Source organism: Dermacentor albipictus, chromosome 4 (assembly GCF_038994185.2).
Source record: "Dermacentor albipictus isolate Rhodes 1998 colony chromosome 4, USDA_Dalb.pri_finalv2, whole genome shotgun sequence".
Taxonomy (NCBI): domain Eukaryota; kingdom Metazoa; phylum Arthropoda; class Arachnida; order Ixodida; family Ixodidae; genus Dermacentor; species Dermacentor albipictus.
The window spans coordinates 42,291,222-42,315,359 of record NC_091824.1 but is presented as its reverse complement, the minus strand read 5'-3'; the positions used below and the strand labels follow the sequence as shown (position 1 = coordinate 42,315,359).

At 44.9% G+C, this 24,138-nt stretch overlaps 1 protein-coding gene across 2 annotated transcripts in view; it reads left to right on the top strand.

Moving 5' to 3' along the window:
• LOC135907134 (acetylcholine receptor subunit alpha-like) overlaps nt 1–24,138 on the top strand; it is a 294,303-nt gene that overhangs the window by 42,918 nt on the left and 227,247 nt on the right. The window contains exon 1 of one of the 2 annotated variants that reach the window (XM_070536904.1): nt 20,244–20,262. The exons of the other annotated variant lie outside the window; for it this stretch is intronic. The gene's annotated coding sequence lies outside the window, so the exon portion shown is untranslated. Of the gene's footprint in view, nt 1–20,243; nt 20,263–24,138 lie in introns of those variants that run through there. 2 annotated transcript variants of the gene reach the window in all.

Sequence of the window (24,138 nt, the reverse complement as noted above, 5' to 3'; positions counted from 1 at the left end):
CTTTGTTTCCACTTTGCAAGATGATACCGGCTTGAAGGCTGTTCGTATCATGGGCCCTTGACATATGTTCAACCTTCGAGCAAAGGGTTATTCCGAATGTTTCATTTGGGAAGGCGTGTTACCCTCCTGCCGTTTCACTACGCTTCACAGCCACGCATGAGGTGAAAGTTCTGCCTAAAAAGCGTAGTTAGCGCGAGGTCACGGTATTGAATTCCGGCCACGGCCACCGCGTTTCGATGGGGGCGAAATGCGAAAAAACGCGTGTACTTAGATTTAGTTGCATGTTCAAGATCCCCAGGTAGCCCCAATTTCCGGAGTCCGCTACTACGATGTGCCTCATAATTCGATCGTGGGTTGGACGCGTACAGCCCCATACTTCTGCCAACACTTCTGCCGCGATGCGATGTGCCATGTGAGGCAATGACAATGCTCAAGCTTCACATAATTTATAAGCAATGGCGCACAACGACGCCTCAAGCAAACAGGTCTCCCTGTATGTTCTGTGCACTGTGCAGACAAACAGCAGTGGTACACGTAAGGTAACATTTACGTAAACTCACTACTCTCGTATTGCACCGAACGCTGAAAAAATTAAACATTCTCAGTCGCCATCGTCTCTAAATATCGTCAATCAAAGCGGACAGCCCAGACAGATTCGCTTGCATCGATTCGCACAGGGCGTGTAATCCGCATAAGTTTTCAGACTGTGAAGTTATATGATCAAGGATGGCGCTCATTAGCAGACTAGTTATATTCGAAGGGGGAAAAAGCGGTTGTCGTGTCCATGGTAAATTTGATTTAAACAGCTTCAATCCAATGACCATTGCGTGACTGCCGACTTCGGTATGAATTTACTCGTCAAAATAGGCTACTATTGATAGTGAATTCCGGAATTTGATGAATCGCAAGACGGCAGAAGCTTACAAGCGGTCTCAGCAAAATAATATTACTTTGGAGCAGCGTGGTTGGAGGGCCTTGCTATTCACTTCACTTCATTTCACTTTATTTCCTTAAAGACCCCACAAGGGGGTGTTACATAAGGGGTGGGTTGTACAGAGATGTTACAAATGCCACAGGTATTTAACAAGACAGGTATATGGATACACTTTGAATAAAACGTGATGGACAGGTGATTGAAACAATGTCGTGGGGAAGGCCATTCCATTCTGAAGCTGCGCGGCAAAAAAATGATGCAGAAAAAGTAGTGGTGCCAGAACGGGGTCGGGTGACTTGAAGTGGATGGCCCGTGCGGGGGGATGTGCGAGCGGCGGGAGCGATGTAAGGTGGATGGCTGAAAGAACTGTGATAAAACTTGTGGTAAAGTGATAGTGTGGCGATCCTGCGGCGAGACGAAAGAGTGGGCAGACCAGAGTCATCCTTAAGGGATGACACGCTGATATCATATGAATAAGAAGAATGAATGAAGCGAGCAGCACGATTTTGCACTGCTTCGATAGCGTTAATCAAATAAACTTGGTGAGGGCTCCAGATTGGTGATGCGTATTCAAGTTTGGGTCGAATTAACGATTGGTAAGCCAAAAGTCTTACGTGGTAGGGTGAGTGACGCAGATGACGTTTTAGAAATCCTAATGATCGGTTAGCCGACGAAATGATATTCGTGACATGGGTGCGCCAGGAAAGATCAGGGGTTAATGTTACACCAAGGTATTTATAGGATTCACTTGTTCCAACTGGTATGTTAGCGATTTTATAAGGAAATTGGAGTGGGTTTTTGCGGCGGTGGAAGGAAACTAATTTACATTTGTTAGGATTAAGGGTCATTAGCCAGCGGTTACACCAGTCTAACACTTTATTAAGATCATTTTGTAGGGCTGTTTGGTCAGATATGTTAGTTATTTTGCGGTAGATAACACAGTCGTCAGCGAACATGCGGATGTTACATGATAAATTATTAGGCAAGTCGTTGATATATATTAGAAATAAAAGTGGGCCGAGGACAGATCCCTGCGGCACGCCGGACGTTACAGGGAGCGAGTCAGACTTGACATTGTTAAGGGAAACAAACTGAGAGCGGTTAGTCAGAAATTGGGCGATCCAGTTTAGAACGTCGTGTGGCAGATTTAGTTGAGAGAGCTTCATTAGTAGACGCTTGTGTGGTACTTTATCAAAAGCCTTGGTGAAGTCAAGAAAAATGGCATCTGTTTGTAGGTTAGTGTCGAGGTTAGCATTCAGGTCGTGAAGAAAAAGGGCTAGTTGGGATTCGCATGAGAGGCCTTTTCGAAATCCGTGTTGAGAGGGATTAAAAAAGCTGTTAGAATCAAGGAAATGCATGACCTGAGAGTATATGATATGTTCCATGAGTTTGCAGCACACACTGGTTAGAGATATGGGGCGGTAATTTAACGGACAGTCTCTGTTGCCTGCTTTGTGAACTGGAATGACCTTCCCACACTTCCAGTCGTAAGGGAGAATTCCTGAGGAAAGTGACTGGGAAAACAGTAACAGTAAAAATTCGGCAGATATGTGCTTAGTGTTTTTCAAGAGCTTGGAATTTATTTCGTCCGTACCAGTAGAAGATGACAATTTCATTTTTCAATTAAGGACAGGATACCAGCGAAACTAATGCTTATGGGTGGCATTTCTGGTAAACTAGCGGAAAACGGTTCTGTTTCAGTAGGGTTAGGTTCATTTGTAAAGACAGACGAAAAGGCTGTATTAAATATATTGGCACTTTCTGAACAACTTGCTTCTTGACCAGATTGATTAGTAAGGATAACGGGAGGGGTGTCATGTGGGTTTAGAATTTGCCAGAAACGTTTGGGTGAATCAGCGAGGATTTTTGATAGCTCAGTCTGAAAGAATGAGTATTTAGCGTTGCGCACTTCTGTTAAGTATGCTTTTTCTGCAATATTGTATTTGTCCCATGCGCAAACACTGTTTCTAGTCTTGGCGATACGAAAAAGACGTTTCTTCTTGTTTTCAAGCGATTTTAATGACTTAGTAAACCAAGGTTTTTGGCGGGTAGGACGGAAAGTTACCTTAGGGATGAAGTCATCAGCTAATCGGTTCATTTTGTTCTTGTAGAGTGACCAGTTTTCGTTAATAGGTCGTTCCCAAAAACCATCTTGAAACGAGGGGAAAAAGGCATTAAGTTCACTAATGATATCCCCATAGTTTCCCTTGTCATATAGTCGAATTGTTTTCCTGCAAGCGTGGCGTATTTCGGGGACAAAGGCAAAATTAGCATGAATTACTTTGTGGTCACTTATTTCTTTTAGAAATGTTATAGAAGACAGGCTCCCTGGATCTGTTGTTAAGATTACGTCAAGAATATTGGCGGTATCGGAAGTGACTCGTGTAGGTTGTGATACTAGCTGAGTAAGATTAAAGTTTAGGCAAACGTCAAGAAATTCGTTAGCTTCTTTCGCATTGGGTGCTGACGAGGTTAGGGTCATCCAATCGATATTCGGAAAGTTAAAGTCTCCAAAGAGAACGACGCGAGCATTAGGGTATTTAGTCGAAAGTTTGGTTAAAATATTATTAAGTTCGCGTGAAAAATCTGGAGTGTGTCTAGGAGGCCTGTAGCAAACTCCCAAGAGCACCGACTGTGGTGCGGAACGACAGATTAACCATAATATTTCAAGGTCGGAGGATATTTTGATAACAGAACACGAAAGCTGTTTGTTTGCAGCAATGAGGACGCCACCGCCGCGTGTGCCGAGACGATCCTTTCTAAAAAAGATTAAAGTTGGGCAAGTCGGATAAAACTTCGCCATCGGTGACGTCAGAGGTCAACCACGTTTCAGTTAGAATAAGTAAGTTGCTACTGGATGAAGATACAAGGCTTGACACGTGGTGGCGTTTAGAAAGAAAGCTGCGAATGTTTGTGAAAATAATCGAAATAGAGAGATTAGCTTTGTGACCAGAAACGGAACCATTTAATGATTTGGGGCGGGGAGGGGGTTGCTATGATTTTTCTTCGATAGTTTCGGTTGCATTGTCGAATACGTAGCGTTTGGAGCCCATAAATAATGTTTTATATCGTAAAAGAAAAGGACCAGATTTTTCTTTAGCAAAAGCGAGAAGGTGCTTCCGTGCGTTCCGAACGAGAGGCGAGAAATCTTCCCCAATGCTAAAATGTGTATTTTTGAGTTTAGAGCCATTAGCGAGAACAGTTTCCTTGGTTTTAAATGAGGTAAATTTTACTATTATGGGGCGGCACCGGTCTTGCAAGTGGCGACCAAGACGGTGGGCACGCTCGATTTCCTTAGATTCGATGGCTACATTGAAATGGTCCCTGCGAAACGCCGTGATTAGCTCCTCAGACTGAGCGTTGGTCTCGGATGGCGTTTCGTCCGCTATGCCGTAAAACAACAAGTTGTTTCGTCGGGAGCGGTTTTCCATGTCGTCAAGCCGAGTCTCCAATATCGAGACCTGTCGAGTAGTCTGAGAGGTGGTGGTTGCAACGGTGTCTAATTCCGTTCGGAGCGTTTGAAGCTGGTGGTAGTGAGATTCTAAACTGTCGATTCTTTTGCCTAGTTCGCAAACGGTTTTATCGGTGCTTGAGAGCTGGCTCTTTAGGCTCTGTACGTCTCCAATGAGCTGGGCTTGACCAGAAGACAAGCCTTTTAGTTCATTTAGTATTTCATTTAGGGTGGGGGGTCCTGGGTTAGTTTCAATATCTCCGGATAACACAAGTAGCAAAGAACAAACGCTGTTAATACAATCAGACATGATACAAACACAGCACTGAGGGCTCGGTAGCTGAATAAGGCATCTATTGCTAGATTTTTTAGCGAAAAGGCGACACTGGTTACTGACCTGCATGGTGAACAGAAGTGGGTTAAGCCGTGTCGTGGCACAGCTACTGAGCCCACAGAGCGCGCCCGGCTGGCGGGGATGATTTATACGCAGTGCGCCTGATGAAGTCGATGACGGTGTGACCATGAATTCCTCTTCGAGCGTCCAGTTTCCAGGTTCCAGCGCCGCAGAAACTACAGTGGCCAACGCTGGAAGTAGGCGCCAGTTGTCCACGGTGACGAAGCAAGCCGGGAAAGGGTAGTTCACGTGGATGGCTGATACCGGGCCCAGAAGAACGGGGAACAGCACGCAGGAGATAGCGCAAACGAAATCCTGCATGGTGAACAGAAGTGGGTCAAGCCGTGTCGTGGCACAGCTACCGAGCCCACGGTAGCTGTGCCAATTTGATAGACATGGTTTCAATGTCTATCAAAAATCCCCAAAAATCTTGGAAAAGGGAAACCGATGTAAATGTCAGGAGAGCACTAACTTAAATATAAACATAACTTGAGCATAAAAAACCATAACGTACGTTGGAGGGTGGCCAAATTTTGGGACAAAAAGATTGGCTGTTGAAAGAATTCAGCCGAAAACCAATGGTACGAAAGAAGGCTAGAATGTCGGCAAGTATTGAAGAGGTCCAGTAAGTCCAACTATCGCATGACTACACATTTTAGCTAGATGCTTGGTCGTCAGTCTTACAAGGTGAGGCCTTACAGGGTGAGGCATGGATTTGAAATTTGGGACGCGGGCTCCATCATTAAGTCCAGTGCACTATACACTGTCATTATTCGAAGGCTGCTACCGATTTTCGCGCAATGAGGATGTGAACAAATTGCCTCATGTGCTGACTGCCACCTTCTTCGAACTGCCAACATTCCTTAATAATGTGCTCAACAGTCGTACAACTCTTGAATGCAAGTAAGTGTGAGACGTTGTGCGCGAAGCCCTTGAGTACGTGGGCAACAAAGAAACTTCACCTCCACTTATCGCATTCTTAAGCAAAACTGGCCCAATGCACATGTGGTGAAACACCACAGTGATGCTATAAAAGACGCTCAGGGGGAGCAATGGCCGCCCTTATCCGCCAGGCTAAACCCGCCTGTTGCTACACCTCGCCACCACCGCCACCACATGTGTGGGCAGACTTCTTGGCGTTCGATGCCTCCTAGTCTGCAATGCGGCTATATATTATAAAGGCAGAACGCAACACAGTAGACAATATGGAAGATAGAGAAATGCTGCATGTATTACTGCACAATAATCTTAAAATGAACAGTGTTTATATTTCACGCACGTGAATAACCGTGACAGGGCAGTGCTTTGACAACTAAATGCAAGTACTCTATATGTCATAAGCGCATGTTTACCTAAGCACTTATTTTCTCGATCTGCAGCTGCTGTGGTAGCGATCTGTGCGGAAAGCAAAATTGCTAGGCAAATAATAGGAAGGACCTTAACGAAACCGCAAGATGAAAATCAGAAGCAGTCCACGATGGCGTCTCTCGTAGACGCTACGCGACGTTTAGAAAGCTTTAGCTAAGGTCTTCTATCTAAATACATGAAAGTTGAGAGATCGTTTTTCTTGGCAAGCACAACACCAAATTTGCTGAGGTTTATTTTATTTAAAAGAAGAGAAACTGAATATAGTTACTGTTAGTGGCAATTTCTTTATTTAGGTCATCAAATAGCATGTTTTCAGAAAACGAAACCGCCTGTAACTCAGCAATCAAACAGGATATCGCAATTGTCAATTGCACTTAAAAGTACATCTAAAGCGGCCAAAATAATATAATATATATGACTCTCAAAATTACCACTAATCTCTGAGTGGAACTTTTCCGAAACCCTTGTAAACAAGGTAAACGATTCACGTAGTCATAAATCCTCATGTCAAATTTGTCCGCCTTGGATGCTCTCATAGATGCAGTTTACAGAACTGCGGCATCTATTCTAGGCGCAGAGCTCCTAATTTATAAGCTTCGTGCTTCTATTTTTTTTTTCAAGCTTACCCAATTTTGAAATTTCTTTTTAGAACACCCAGAACTAATTTCAAATTCCGCTTCTAGCATTCACTAGAAGTTAACATGCTCTTTCAAATGCAACAGACTTCATTGAAATCGGCCCAGACATTATCTCAGAAAAGTGTTTCTGCGTTTTACATGTGTTTGAATGGGCGACATGAGAGCTTTGCCCGAGCTAAAGCTGCCGCGAAGTGATCCTAGCCCGCCCACTCCGCAGCATACAAAAAAAGAAAAGAAAGACCGTGGCTGCCTTGCGAGAACCCTCTGAAAAGCCCGGAATCAATCACAGCTGGGTTTGCCTCGTCGCGTCTAAAGATTCTCAGGATGACTAGTAATTTCCAGCCGGCGAGCGGCCACTCTTTATCCACAACAATGATCACGCCTGCCGCACAAGCTTTGTGGTGAAGTTCAACGCGCAGGGATAGCTTTTAATTCTTTTATTTTTGTTTCGTTGGCGTCTTCACTACGTCACCGCGGGAAGCTTGAAAAGCTTAAGGTCAATCCGCCACGTGGTGGCACTCCCGCGAACTAAACCCTGGTTTCCTGAAATAATAATAAAAAGTAAGTGTGCAAAGTCGCCAGTGACGAGCAGCTGTCGAGCCGCCACGATCATCTTAATCGAATTATGCTACCTTAGAGAGCTGATGGCGCTAAGTTCTGGCCTTTTTCTTTTGAACGCAATTAGCACTCTCAGCTAACTTTCCCCACATTGACGTTTGTATCGGCTTCTTAGCCTCTTGACTTCGGCGGTCTTTCTATTAAAAAAACATGTTTGGAAAACTTCTGTACTGGTCCTTACCGAACCTGGGTACCCGAGCACGGATTCCCGATGCTGTGTCCTCTCGGCCACAATTGCAGTCTGGGCAACGAAGCATTAAAAAAGCATCGACTCGCCAATGGCATCACCCTCCTCTTGCTCCACCACGCAGAAGGAGGAGGACTTCGCACGTGCAATGCTAGATGGCGCAGCGTGTAGAGAGAGACCTGCGACGGAGGAGACTGGTTGCAGCGCTAATGACATTGAAATAAGACCACGCTATATGAAAATCACGGTTAAATGTGATCAAGTGGCATTTCTGAACACTCGCCCCCCACGTTCTCTCATACATCATGCACCCACCTACACTTTCCATTGTGTTCGACGTCACAATCTTCCAGAAAAAGCACATTCCTGAATTTAAGTGCGCTACCACTTGCAGGCTAATCGCTTTACCGACTATGAACGTCCCGAAATGATGGCTTCTGCCTGACTTCTTTTTTTATTGTCGTCATATTTTAATATACCTACTGCTATGTGCTTTTATAGTAAGCGCCTGATCATGCAACTCCACAACGTTATTTTGTACGCAAGCTTATAAACAAAAATGCATTTTTCTATAATTTATTTCATGCCACTGCAAGATACGCCCCACGAAGGATATACTGTTGTGGTGTTGTAATTATTGATGTTTCTTGGCAGAAATTGCGCTTGTAGCCTGAGAAACTTTGAACGTTTGGAAATAGGTCGCTTTTAGCAAATACACTCCTGTTTTACCGCGGATCATCTTTGCAACAAAATAAGAGAAAAAGTTGCGCAGAAGCTCCTCTGAGAGTTTTCTGCTATAATGAGGCTATAAGTGTGGGTATGCATTGTGCCACTTGGTAATCTCCACGCAGCCCGGTGTCATCATCAATGTTATGATACTTGATCCCACCAGCATAAACTCTTATCAACCCTTGTCGGTCATTACCAACTTTATCGGATTAGATACAACATTCATCTGTTGTTAACATCATCAGACTTATCCATGCCTTACCAACCATTATCGGTCGGTATCAATCTTATCGCGATCTATCAGATCCTTATCAATCCTGATCTGTCCTTATCGACCTTATCGAACATGATACGACGCTTTCATTGCTTATCAGCCTTATCAGAGTTGTTCCTACCATTATAAGCCTTCATCGCTCTTTAGCACCTTATCCATTCGCATCGAACAGTTATCAAGTGTGGGGAGACCTAGACAACTCCTCATCACTCCTTATCATCCTCATCAATTCATTCACTGCTTATTGGTATGTTGAGAGATTTGAAGCGCGTGAGTCCTCACAAATCGGTGGCATTTCCGTCGGTGAATGAATGCCCCTTTGGAAGGTGCATCCTACGACCACAAAAACGCTTCTGGGATGTGGCGTTTTTCGCAGTAAACTTTCTCGAAATCGGAATTTTCCTCATGTCTACAATGCTTCAAGTCGGCTCTACATATGGCCCTATATATACAGTCCACTAGCATACAAGCCTACCGATTGCTTTTATTCCACCATCACTAAATTTTTGGGAAATACCTTCATGAAGCGGTTCTCCTTTAACGTTTGTTTTGTACAGCCGCTACAATACATTCATATAGTTCAGGTATACTTACCCTATGCAAGCGCAGGTGTTTATCTCAGTGGACAAGACACTCAGTTTCTGAGCGAGATGCATTAATTTCTATATAAAAATTCGTCTTACGTGACCAACGGATGAACGGATTGGTTTCCACGTTGGGTCGGCAGAAATGCTTGGGCATTTAAAAATGCAGCAGATCCGACGAGTTGGAAACTTATATACAGTGAAACTTAGTGTCAGTGCATAAAGAGTTGAAGCACGATTTTGTCTTTTTTTTATATCCGCACAAAGTCGCACGGAAGGCTTTATTCAGGCATTGCAGCTAGAGTAATGCAATACCGCCGCGACTGCTGCGGATGTGCGAAGGCGAGCTTTCTGTTTTGTTTTGTTTTTTCGCTTTCCACCGCATGGCCAACGCCGCCATGGATGGATGGATGGATGCTATGGGCGCCCCATCTGAAACGGGGTAGTGTGTAGTGCCTCTAAGCTCTTGTCCTTATTTTGCCTTATGTCCTACCTATCGTGAAAAAAAAAGAAAACACACACATAATTCCCGGCAGCAAGCTTTCTGACGTACAATTGGGAGGTTTGTTCTTGTAGGCCTCTGCTGTCTGTGGTCTCCCTACTTTTATGCCACCAAACCTGTAGATGCCTCTTACTAACCTCTATTGCGGACACGTTTACTTTCCCCCAGCTGTCCCTGAATCCAAGGGCTTCTAGGAGGCTAGAGGAGCCTAATCAGATAGCTGAGTAGATATCTCGACTGCTTAATAAACCATGTTCCATCGTATCCCTAGCTTTACCACAGCAAGCACATGCGTCTTTTTCTTCATTGGTGTACCTACGCGCTCTACGCGTAACTACGGGTAACCACGCGTTCTAAGGCATCCTGATCTGGCTTCTAAAAGAAAGGAGTTTCCCTTTGAGTTATCATAAATTATTTCTTTCCTGATTTTGTTTTTGTTTTTTATCCTACGTAGTTACTTATAGCAACATTCTCTTCCATTGCCTCCGCTCAGGAGATTGTCTGAGCGTCTTTGATTTTGTGTTTGACGTTCTTTTTTGCCATGTTGCTCACAATATGCCGATTGCGTATTCGCTAGTAAAAGTAGCGCGAAAATAAAGGCAACAAAAGACATAGAAATGCGCAGAACAGGCTCTTACTAACCTCTATTGCGGACATGTTTACTTTCCCCCTGCTATCCCTGAATCCAAGGGCTTCAAGGAGGCCAAAGGAGCCTAAACCGACAGCTAGGTAGCTATCTTGACTGCTTAATAAACCATGTTCCATCGTATCCCTAGCTTTACAGCAGCAAGCACATGCTTCTTTTGTGACTGGTTTATTGCACACAGGAAGGAATAAATACAAACAATTCGTTTGCTCGCGCAGCATTTTTGCCCTGCTTCTACTGTGAAGATCAACCACTTACCCAGTTCTACACTTCATTTGCTGGTAAACTTCCTCGTTCTTTCCTCCACTCTAAGTCAATGTTTTTTTTCTGTACAAGTACCTGAACGCTCTCGCAACCAATAAATTTGTTTTATATCCCTTAGTCGCTTTTCATAATCAAGTCTACTGTGAGCTGCTCTCCCTTCAAAAATTTGTCCAGTCCATATCACCCTGCACGGCTTTATTTGTAGTCTTCACATGAGCACCCAATGCGAGGCTTCCCCCTGACCTTTGGTTGCCATAGAGTCCTGACTGTGCCCCTGATTTCAAGCAAACCGCAATTTCCAAATGCAAGTCCTGGAATCATTGCACCAATCCACAAACCTCGAAGTGCCTCATACCTATTGTGTCACCACAGCGCTTTGTGTTTGGTAATGGTCGCGTTACTCTTCCCTTGTTTGTTTCTTTTATTCCTACACCAAGGTATTTGTATTGTTCGAGCTATTTCCTGGTCCTGTATTGACACTTCTGTGTACTGTTTTCCTCGAATACTATCAAACTTATTTTAAATTCTAAAATTCTCCGTGCCTGTCCAAAGATATTAGCCAGACACTGCGAGTCGCTCTGCTTGGCAGATAGCAACACAACGTCGCCCGCGTAAAACAAACCTGGAAGCTTCTGTTCCACGGTAGTGCCCGCATGTTTGTATGAGAGATTAAACCCGATATTACTTCCTTCTAGCGTCTTTATCATCTTTACCATGAACATCATAAACAGCAGCGGGGATGATGGGCACCCCTGTCTCAGTCCCTTGGTGATGTCAACTTTCTCTTTGTTCCTCATCTTTTTCCATTCCAGGCAAATGGTATTTTCTAGGTAAAGATCCCTCAAAAGCTGTGTATAGTCGTTGCATAAGCCTTTCTCTTCCACAATATCCCGCAAAATGTGGCGCTTTACGTTGTCATACGCTCCGGTATTGTCTAAAAAAGCGGCATTTCTTATCTGAATAATTGTATGCACCAAGTAAGAAAAAATAAGATATTATTCAGACGTCCACTGATTCTGAAGACATTCTGAAGTTCTTCCAATATACCTTTGTGTTCTGCCCATGCCTGCAGTTCCAACTAAATTGCCGGCATAGATAACTAGTATATTACCGATGTAATGGTCAACGCATATATATATCTATATATATATATATATATATATATATATATATATATATATATATATATATATATATATATATATATATATATATATATGAGCGAATTCTAACTGTCCCCCTTGCGTTTATAATTTAAATTTATTCTGCTTTGTCACCAAGTGTCTGCTATTCGCCTATCTTGTAAGCTTTTTTGCTAGTGCTTTCAACAAAGCTTCCTTAACTATTGGTCCTAGTTAATGAATCAGCCTAACGGGAACATTGTTTGAACCTGTGGCTGTGCGCTTAGGAATTTTCTCTTCAGTTTCCTTCGAGTTGGAATTTCTCAGCACCAGCTCATTTTCCATCTGGTTCTCGTTCTTGCTCTCTTTTTTTTTTCTCAAAAACTACCTTTACATTGCTTTAAAATGATTCCGCTGTTATTTTTCGAATCTAATTTAGGCACGCATCCACTTCCAGCTTGTTTCCATCTTCGTCTAAGATATAGTGTATTGTTAGCCTTCCTGTCTAATAAATTGATGTGGTTCTAACATATTCTAGGTGCGGTCTTCTTTTTCTCGCGTATTTCTGACAACCAACGATTCCTTTCACCTTTATTCTTTAATTGAACCAGTATTTTAGCCATAGTTCTTTTTCGGGATATTTCCCATTTTGTCTCAGCTCTATACGGCGCCAACTGCGCTCTTTTTGCATGCCTATGGTCTCGCGAAGTTTACCGTTGTTCATCGGTCGCTTCTCGAATCTCCCTGTTCCATCAGCTTTTCGGTTCCCTTTCTCCTTTCCAAAAAACGTGTTGCTTGTCTTTCTTTTCTCTCGTCATTACACGTAGAAGTTCACCATAATTCCACTTTAATTGGCCATTCACCAAGTTCTTTCTCGACGCTTCTGAGTATATTTCTTATTTGTTCAGCGTTCATATTTTCACCTGCCATTCTTCTTTCCTTGCTCTATTTTCCAACTACATATTCCATTTTCAAAACGATGCGTTCATGATCGCTCTTTTTGTTGTTATGCCCTTCCTCGTCAATGACCATTTCTCTCAACTTATGATAAATTCCTCTTGTCTTACGACAGTAATCAATGGTCCATTGTCTATGTCCGACTTCCCATGTGATCGGACATCGCAATTAGGCCCTCTATTCACATTAACGAGGTTACGTTGCTCACAGAGATATAGTATTATCTTCCCGTTGCTGTCGGTATAACCATACAGATCCTTTAGGCGGGCATTCGTTTCACCTGAAAGGATAATATCGACATCACTCTCGAAACCCTTAATGCCAGCACTTAGGCATTCTACTAACTATTGTTTCTTCTCATCGCAATTTCTCCCGGTCATAAATACCTTACCCCGAACCAAGTTTTCTTTCCATTCACCGTGCCCGATAACCAAAGATGCTCGTGACACTTTGAATATACTCTTGCCGACTTCGCTCCGTGATGCATGTGCATTCTAACTCCTTCTCTCTTTCTTTTCCATTTAGTTTTGTTGCATCTTTTCCAAACTTAATTCTCATTTATTATTAATTCTCATTTATTAATTCTCTAGAGTGCGTTTCTCTATTGGCATACACACCTATTTGTTCTCTCTTACAGTAAAGGCGTTTGAACCTAGACGGGTTTCTCTTGACGTCCGCAGCTTTGCCGAGCTAGGGGAGAGAGATCTGAGAGAAAGTGAAAGCAGAGTATAAAAATAGCATCGCCTAGCATAGCAACGCAGTGAGGGTGGTTGGAGCCAGAGGAGGACAAAAAGCTGCGCTGTCGCGATGGAGGTTGTGTGATGTCATTGCTCTCGGATAAAAACCCACGCGCTCGCTTCGGCGATCCTCTTTCTCGCAGTGAAAAAAAAGTGACGTGGGGTTTGGATAGCAATGGCGAAGACTACCGTCAGGACTCCCATGCAAGAAGCCGCTCCACTGGAGCGCCATTGTGAAGCTGATCGTGAACGGAACCGTCGGCGAAGACCCGATCCTGAAGCGAGAGCTAGGGAAGTTGAATCAACGCGTCGACAGAGGGAAGAAGATTCTAAAGCACGGGAACGTGGCCCAGCTCCCTTGGCCTCTGGTATTTCCAATATTAGACCCTTCCGTCGCTTCTTCGCAGACCGAGTGATGTTGACTTTTTTTAACTGATGCCCTTTTGTCTTTCTTCTGCCGCCTTACATGTTTATGAGCCTATTGCACGGCTACGCGGTGATGATGATGGATATTTATTGCCATCCCCGTTACAACGGCGCCGCGACAAATCCTCACTTAGTGTGCTTGAGTTACTCAGGTGTGCTATGAATGCTCTTTCTTCTAGCATTGCTGTATGCATTCCGTTAACCTCCTCTACCTTGTACAGCTGCCTATGCCTGGAATAGATCCGATCGCAATAGTCTCTTCACTGCCTTTTTCCACCATTACTCATAACGGGTCTTGCCTATCTTGACTGCTGGCAGGTTGATACTTCCGTCTACTTTAAATCCAAGCGTTTCTGGAAGTTGTACGTTACGTATTGGTCTCGCTGGGTGGATCCGTTCGCATTCTATTAGGATTTGCTGAGTGGTCTCCGGATTTTTGCTGCAGCACATACATGCCTGATCTAATGCGAATGTTTGCTCCGGCATGCTTTTTCTCCTTAAACAACCAGCGTGAGCCCCAAATAGCAAGGCACTTCTTTTCGTGTTATACAGATTTTCCCTTCTAATTTCCTTTTTTCTAGTTCTTGTAAATCTTCATGGCCCCTTTTTAGTTTCCATTCTTTAAGTCCAATTCGCTGTCTCTGTTCCTGTCGCTTTGTTTTCTATGACTCCTGGCTGGCTATCTGCGCATTCAATCACCGGGTAATTGGCTGCAAACTTTTTTGCCCTCTTCTTCCACTGTGCGGACGCTCAATGGAAGAAGAAGCGCGTAGGCGAGCGCCATCTGGTGGTGGTGTATGGAACGCAGCGGCACGCATGGCGCCCATCCTCCGCTGCGATTGGTTGACCAGTTCGGTTAGAGATCAGCCAGGCCGCAGCACCTGCGGTCACAAAGCCCGGCATGGTTCGCAAAGCAAAGCTTCGCTTAAAAAAGAAAGAAATGGTGATTAAGCGGTAAATAGCATTACCTCATACGTCATTGAGGTCCTGGATTTTTGAGGTGAACTACGTTTACCACATTGCAAAGTGTTTTTAGGGAACTCACTCGACACACCTCCCTGCCTCTTCAAGATTCGAAGTGTAACTGTCAGTGCTTCAGGGCAGACCACCATCAGCTATACCGTACACATATCGTCATCATCAACAACATCATATTCATCATCATCAGCCTAGTTACGCCCACTGAAGGGCAAAGGCCTCTCCCATACTTCTCCAACTACCCCGGTCATATACTAATTGTGGCAATGTTGTCCCTGCAAACTTCTTAAACTCATCCACCCACCTAACATTCTGCCGCCCCGTGCTACGCTTCCCTTCCCTTGGAATCCAGTCCGTAACCCTTAATGACCATCGGTTATCTTCCCTCCTCATTACATGTCCTGCCCATGCCCATTTCTTTTTCTTGATTTCAACTAAGATGTCATTAACTCGCGTTTGTTCCCTCACCCAATCTGCTCTTTTCTTATCCCTTAACGTTACACCTATCATTCTTCTTTCCATAGCTCGTTGCGTCGTCCTCAATTTGAGTAGAACCCTTTTCGTAAGCCTCCAGGTTTCTGCCCCGTAGGTGAGTACTGGTAAGACACAGCTATTATGCACTTTTCTTTTGAGGGATAATGGCAACCTGCTGTTCATGATCTGAGAATGCCTGCCAAACGCACCCCAGCCCATTCTTATTCTTCTGATTATTTCTGTCTCATGATCCGGATACGTGGTCACTACGTGCCCTAAGTAGATGCATTTCCTTACCACTTCCAGTGCCTCGGTACCTATCGTAAATCGCTGTTCTATTCCGAGACTGTTAAACATTACTTTAGTTTCCTGCAGATTAATTTTTAGACCCTCCCTTCTGCTTTGCCTCTCCAGGCCAGTGAGCATGCATTGCAATCGGTCCCCTGAGTTACCAAGCAAGGCAATATCATCAGCAAATCTCAAGTTAATAAGGTATTCTCCATTAACTCTTATCCCCAATTCTTACCACTCCAGGTCTCTGAATACCTCCTGTAAACACGCTGTGAATAGCATTGGAGAGATCATATCTCCCTGCCTGACGCCTTTCTTTATTGGGATTTTGTATCTTTCTTTATGGAGGACTATCATTATGGGGGACTACGGTGACTGTGGAGCCGCTATAGATATCTTTCAGTATTTTTACATTTGGACCGTCTACGCCCTGATTCCGTAGCGCCTCCATGACTGCTGAAGTTTCGGCCGAATCAAACGCTTTTTCGTAATCAATGAAAGCTATATATAAGGGTTGGTTATATTCCGCACATTTCTCTATCACCTGCTTGATAGTGTGAATATGGTCTATTGTTGAGTAGCCTTTACGGAATCCTGCCTGGTCCTTTGGTTGACAGAAGTCTAAGGTGTTCGTGATACCATTTGGGATTACCTTAGTAAATACTTTGTAGGCAACGGACAGTAAGCTGATCGGTCTATAATTTTTCATGTTTTGGGCGTCCGCTTCCTGATGGATTGGGATCATGTTAGCGTTCTTACAAGATTCCGGTACGCTCGAAGTCATGCGGCATTGCGTATACAGGGTGGCCAGTTTTTCTACAACAATGTGCCCAACATCCTTCAACAAATATGCTGTTACCTGATCCTTCCCGGCTGCCTTCCCCTTTTGCATAGCTACCAAGGCGTCCGTACACATATACGCAATAATAAATCTCCCATCCCCCCTCTACCTTTACCACCATAGTGGCTTCCAACACGTCACACACGCACACGCATATTTCCACTTTGACTCTCTTAATGTTAATCGCACTAAAAACTGAGGCACACCCTAACGTCACATTAGTTGAAACCTGCATGAGGCGGCACCCCCCAAATTATGGGTCATAACGTGTAGACCCCGCAATGAGGCAGCTAAGCATGCAGCCTGGTCCCTTTCTTTTCTGCATTCGCTTCTCATTTCGGAGTGAAGGCTCGTGCTGTATTTCACTCACAGCACTGGAAGCTACGGAAGTACTATGGTCATGCATGTGTCGCTCCGCGAGTTTCGCAATGCAGTCATTCTTGATCTGCAACGTTGTCTACAAAATAACTGCGTAATATATTCCAACGACCATTTGAGGATCGAATTTTACGTCGAATCGCACAATACCTCTGCACATTGTTTCTAAAGTTAGGCAATGTGCTATGTTTTTGTCGCAGCGCCAGCGACGTGCTGCTGATGATAGACCCAGAAAAGAGTTAGTCCACCCTGTATGCTGATAAATAGGTTTACACCTCCGACGCTTTTCCTGCGCTAAATACGTCATGTTATGCGACGTGGAAGGACGAAAGTTAATTTTACTTCTAATGACAAGGCGCCTACATAATATATTTTCTTTCATGCGTGAACTGCGCTGCATATAAAATGCTCGCCAGTGGTTGAGTTGCTAACGTTTTGTAGAAGGGCGTTCCGTTCACTTATTCTTTGAGGAAAGGACGATTAACGATGTGGCGGTTGTTCAGGCCTGAGGCAATAATGTAGTTTTATAAAGTTTACCTCTTGTCGGTCGCGATTTATTAAACTGCACGTGCGTGTGCAATTAAAATTTTGTTTCGTTGTTAACGATGTTAAACGACATTTGTAAGGGGCGTAATTTGCGACGAGATTCTTGTGTCTGGAGCCTAGGACTGCAATCTGCGATCTGTCACTGAGGCGCGCCTTTCCCATACCTTATAAATAAACCTAAGTGCATCTCTTTCTTTTCCGCTGTACACATTCTCTTGTATTGATACTTGTCTTCTACTTTATCTGCTAATTTTCTTCTACTACGTATTTTGGCATTGTTGTTATTTTTTTATTTCTTTTGTTTTCTCCCGTTTCTCGAGCTTGACCCTTACGCAGTTACCGACTCATGAAAATACAAACAAAGAAGGCGGCTGTACTCGCGGAGCGTGAAGGTAAACAGCCACTTCTTCCTTGCCCCCAGTCGTCTCACATTGCCTGGCGGTAAAGCATGCCGCTTAGCCAACAACGCCTCCTAGCACTGATTACGAAGTACGCGCGCAGGAAAACTGATCTCGCCACGCACGTAATACCTAAAGGTCTCAGCTTTCGCGCTAATGCGCTACGTCACGCTGATAGTATTGATTACCACTGGGTTCTCACGTTCACCGTTATGCTGGTCAGTGTATCACGATCCCGACGCGCTAACCTGTGTAACCACAGCTGGCGCCAGACGCCATAAGTGTGCTGACAGTGTCACGCGTACATGCTCCTCAGCGGCGCGGCACCTGTGGGATAAGTCCGTGGCGATACATCGTTTCTGACTGGTAGCGTCACCTCACGTTGACTGGCAGCATTCGGTTCGCAGCCTCTCCCTCCCACTTTGTGCTCTTTCAGGCGAGTCTTGTGCCGCAGGTTGCAAGGCAACATTGAAATTGGCGGCGAGGAGTTACGGAGTCGCCATCTATCGGAAGCGCCTCGCTGGCGTAGTATGAGGGATCACGCGGCGCGCTCCTCATAGGTTTTGCTGTCAGCGCCCACTGAAAACACCACAGGCTAGCTCTCCCGGACACTTCTGTAGATACTTTCGAAACGAGAGAAGTTTTTTACTGTCTAAATAATAATATTGGGCAAACTGAAAACATAGAATTGTTTACAGACGCTATATCTTTACCTAATACGTACAGTGAACGCCACTGCGCGCGGTCGCCGCGATGGAGCCTCCCGAACCGGCTTCTTGCGTAAAAGGTAGGTAAACGCTGAGAGCAAACTATATGAGATATGCTCTTATAGTGTTTGTATAACTAAATGGAGCGTAATAGAATGAACTCTCAATGCAGTGATCGCAGATTCGCAGCGACCGACTGCGCGTCTGCATGCTTGTCCGCGCACTGTTTCGCTTTCGCCGCGTGCGCGTTTTCGCACCGTGCCATGAGCTTTAGGACGCAGAATATGAGCATTTGATTGTATACAAGCAACCATTGTTGCGTGGGCGCTATCAGAGCTGTAGAAAAATGATTTCATTGTAGAGACTTCGACGCCTATTGATGTGCCGTCGCGACGATTCAATCTTTTTTTTTTCTTCTAAATTCTTGGACGTTTCAATATTATTTCTCGAGTTGCGTTGCCCTGCATGTTTATCGGTGTTCTCAGCGTGCGATTTCCCGCTGCTTTCTTGTAATCCAGTGCATTAATTTATAACACAAACATGACCATATGCCATGCTTTTTTTATGTGCTTCTTATCGCTCCCTTTCCACTCCAGTAAACTTGCCAATATCTATAGCATCGACAAGTTCATAGATCCAACCGTCATGACAATAGCCGGGCAGCGGACTGGCGCGAGCGTCTCAGTGCGCGTTTTCCGAACATCGCAGACCCGGCGCCGTAGCAGAAATCTTCCTCGCATTTGTGCTTGCTGCATACCCGAGTTGCAGCCGATGGCTGTTTGCCGGTTTTATGCTTCGCGAGCCAAGCTTCACGCAGCTTCTTGTCCTGCGGCTACGTGTGAATAAGGCTGACACCGGGCTCCGTTGCGTACGTCGGGCACTGCGGCACCGAGCAGTAGCTTACCATGTTGCGCGCCTTCAAAGGCAGCCACTATACCTATTGTAGTGCTTTCAAGCGTTGTAAAGGAGACACTCGAAGCAGGAAAATCTCGCCACTTAATGAGGACCGCAGCGTACGAGGGAATTTAAACTCTCGTTTTCAGCTCGCTTCGGTGCTCCTGAAGCAGCCGACGCGGCCGCTATGTCCACGTGATCCCTAATAGCACGTCACGGCGACGGTGGCGCCAGCTTTTCCAGTGGTGGAGCTCGAGGCCCATATTGAAAGGCGATAGTTAGACAGAGACGTTTCGCGGCTTTCCCCGGATTTCAATGGCGGGTAGTTTGCTGCTGTGCTGCGAGGGAAGTCCGCTTTCAGGCAACGTTGCGGGCGAATGCAGCTGCCCTAGACGTGCTGCTCTACGTGGAAAAGCGGTCGCTAATGCGCGGTCGCTTGGGACAGGAGGGCGCGCCGTATATGCGCAGTCCTGAAAATGAACCCCGCACGCCGGTGCGAAGGGACGCTCCCTTTGTATTCGCGCGCGTCCTACATTCACCTTTGATAAAGCTCTCCTTCTCCGTCTCCCTTTAGAACAGTGCGGCGAAGCTGCCGTACTACTCCTACTTGTCGTCCCGGTGATTAGGCCGCGCATAGAAGTCATTAGGCGCTCCATACCGTTTCAGTTGTATTGCGTTTTCTTTCTATTTTTTTCAACAGCGAGAGCGGAAAGCGCGGCTCAAATGTAGCTGATGGAACGTTGCATCTGTGAAACGCGCAGTGGAATGGAAAAATTGTGACTATTCAGCTTTCGTCTTTTTTTTTTTCGACTATGAGCTATCGTCTTTTCTTTTTTTCTTGACTTTTTTTCTCTTTTTCTTTTTTTTCGTTCGTGCAAAAGTGCTAAGCCTCAAGACGACCTCAGCGAAACGGTGAAGGAACGCAGTAAGCCGCTTCAGCGTTGGTTGATTGTTTGGTACTTGTTGTTTTGTTATTAAGCTTGTACATAACGGTGTTAAATTTAAAGGACTCGCGATACGAGAACGCGCGGAACATACGGCCACGGATTACATTACATCACACTTACAAATTAAACTGTAATTTTCCGCGAAATTTTGTTTGCTAATCGGTGTCCGGCTGGTTCTTGAGTCGTGCAGGGCAAGATATTCTAGAATTTAAGTTGGAGCTTAGTCGCGCATAGAAGATTTCAGTTTTCCGAGATGACTTAAACAGTTCACGACTCTATTTAACAAAAGGTGCGTGAAAAAACAAGCCAGTCGGGTCCTTTATTTTATTGGCGAGCCAGTGCTGTCGATATTAAATGTTATTATAGTCGGTGACAGCCTAAAAAATACAAACAAGCTTCACCCATGAAAACGCAGCGCATCTGCCCTCCACTTCTGAAAGATAGCTGGGCCAGCTGGAGTCCACTCACAGCTTAATGGCTAAGCACTGCTAACCTATAGGCTAGTCTAATCGGAAAATAATATCTAGTTATTTTGGGTTAAAATATTACGTTTAAGTGGAGCCCGGTATCGGTATTCCTGTAAAATTTGTTCTAGATGTCCATATTTAATCCTGAAACCAGTGAAACGAAGGGCGATCAGTACGGGGAGAAGAAGGGGGGAGGGGGGGCAATAAAAACGCGTAATACCACTGATGTCTGGTAAGTAAGGGAACCTAATTGGCTAGTGGTGTGCAGTTACCTCGAAAAGCAGCTGAAGGAACACGGGACGAAGCACTTTAATGCGCACGCATTCTTCGACGACTCACCCACGAAATCTGTCCGTCGATCTGTCGGTCCGTCCTTAATGGGCAAAGACCATTTGACATGATGCGATTTTCGTCGCACCGAAAATGTGGTTTCCGCAATCGCAGTGCAGAACTGCCCCCTCCCCCCCCCCCCCCCTCTTCACGGCTGCGACCAACTGGTTCGTCAAAATTTCGCAGCAATCGCTGAGATTTTCCATAAAAATTGCACCTAGAGCTATCTGACGGTTTGTTTTTGGAAAACGGTTCTCGCTCAACAAGTTCGGTACGCGGAGACGTGGATTGCCGAATCCGGTTCGTACGCGAAGGGAGAATAAAAATCTAGTACCACTGATTCCAGCCTCTCGAAATTTCTATGGGTTTGCTTACGCGCTACGTAGCAAATGAAGGGCATTTTCACGTTTGCATCGCATGCTGTAGGCACACCTTTTAGAGTTGTCATGGGAAGAAGTGTTCGATTCCCACGAGACGACATGGCCTTTTGGGGTCGCCACAATTTTTTTTGTTGTTGAATAGCACACAATATTCGTGCGTACAGAGTAGTTTAACTAACTGAAAACTCTGCAAGGACAAATGACACGACAGCAAAGAGCCCGAAGTTTGAACGTTGCGCTGAACGCGGGACCACTTAGTTGCATTCTTTTTATGTCATTTTCTTTTTCACGCGCAAATTTCCCGATGCATGCAACGTTATGTAAACATTGTGCAACAATATGATAATCAGGCAAACAGCCTGTTCTTAAGTACGGGAACCAAAACGAAGTCATAACTGTGCACTGGAGTCAGCCAGTTGCATTCCTTCCTGTGAATATTGCCTCCTTTGAGTGTAAACAGTTCTTGCGCGTCCACAGCTAATCACGTGGGCAGTAATACCCATGCCTAACAAGTTTCTGGCAGTTTATAATAGGTTTATGATCACATTTGTTATGTGAACTCTTATAACGATATCCTCTGTCATTACTACCTTTATGAAATACGATGCTACTTGCAAGAATATTTCATCCTGGGGACATAAAAGCAATTTATGCTTTTCAACATTACATAATATGCAGTTTATTCAATGAAGAGCCACAAACTACCTTTTTGCAATGACGCACTCATATATTGCAAGTTTTGCCTGCCAAAAGGCAAGAAAAAACACACATCTTTCGACAACAAAATTGTTCTTCCACTAATTCACCTGCCTCTGCGGCTGTGGCATTCTGCTGCTAACATCAGGTAAGCCATTGAATTGCCAGCCGTGACAATCAGATTTTGAAGCAAGTCAAAGATAAAAAAAAATGTTGTTCCCCTTAGATTTGGTTCATCTTTTATTGAACCCTTACACTTCCAAAGGCTATTTATTGCATAAGGGGGACATGCAAATGCAAGATCTACCAAGCAATACCAACCAAAAGTAAAGGGCAATATTGTAAAACAGGCATCATTCCATACTGCGAATGTGCAAAACATTCATTGCGTCAATATTTACTCTTCAACAACACTGCACAAATAACCACGATCACGCATAATAGGTATTCTGTCAGGTAGCTGGTTCTACAGATGTATAAACGACAAAAGACGCGAACGCTCATACTACATCATGCGCACCTTAGAAAGAAAACCTTGTTCAAGAGCTGTCCCTTCTTGCAGATATCAGTGGGGGTAAACAGCCGAGAGAGAGAGAGAATGAAGAGTAAAGGCAGGGAGGTTAACCAGATATGAGTCTCCCGTTTGCTACCCTACACTGGGGATGGGGGATAGGGGTTAGAAAGATGACAGAGAGGAAAACGCTTAAAAAAGGAAAAAAGAAAAACACGCACACATGGAGGCACACACACAAAAGGCGTTCCAGTTAAAGTCGTTCACACAGGCCGGTAGATCGCAAAAAGCGCAATAGCGCTTGCACGGCCTTCTTCTGTGACGGTAGGTCGTTTCGATGTTGTAGAATTCTTTTTTCGGATAGCGTTTGTTCGTCCAGTTGGTCAAGTTCGTGGCGAAGGCATGCCCTCTGTTTAATGTAGTGTCGGCAGGCACACAAAATATGGTCAATTGATTCTGTTATGGCCGCAGTGGTCACAGGTTGGGCTGTCGGTCATCCATATGCTGAATGCATAGGCTTTAGTAAAGGCAACGCCCAACCAAAGTCGATATAAAAGCGTGGCGTCTCTACGACGAAGCTGTGATGGCGCTCGAAGACTTAGTGTTGGATCAAGTGAGTACAGTCGCGTGTTTCTTAAATGTGGCTCATTCCATTGAGACGCGGTGCACTGCCGAGCAAGTAGGCGGAGCTTCCGTGCTGCATCAGTTCTAGAATGAGGAATTGGGACGTGGTGCTCCTCAGTATGGGCTGAGCGGGCAGCGTGATCCGCCCGTTCATTGCCGATAATCCCACAGTGACTTGGAAGCCACTGAAAGGTTATCTCATGGCCTGCTTCACTTATATGTTGCAACATCTCTGTAATATGGAATATTAGTTGTTCGTGTAGTCCGCGTCGTAAAGGTGACAGTAGAGACAGCAGTGCCGCCTTCGAATCGCAGAATATTGTCCATTTATGTGGTGGTTCATAACTAATGTGATGAAGGGCAGTAAAGAGCGCTGCGAGCTCTGCTGCCGTCGATGTTGTCGCGTGGGTCGTCTTAAATTTGATTGTTGTAGCTTTCGCTGGTATGACGATTGCCGCCGCGGAGCTGCTTGGAAGGACAGATCCATCAGTGTAAATATGCGTAGAATCACGGTAGCTCTCGTACAAATGAAGTAGCGTGAGCTGTCTAAGGGCTGGCGATGATAGATCAGCTTTTTTCGAGATACCAGGTATTGTGAGGCAGATTTTTGGCTGAGCGAGGCACCATGGAGGAATCGAAGGTCTCGCAGCCGGGGTGGAACAAGCTGGCAATGATTCATCATACGCCGTTATCGTCTGGCTGAAAGATGTGTGTGGTCTGTCCGCTGTTAGGGAGGCCAAGTGGTGACGAGGAGTCCTGGTCAGATGCCTTATATGGGTCCTGAGTACTTCAATTTCAATGTGGGTCCTGACAAAGTGATCTCCAGCGATTGCTATCGTAGCCACT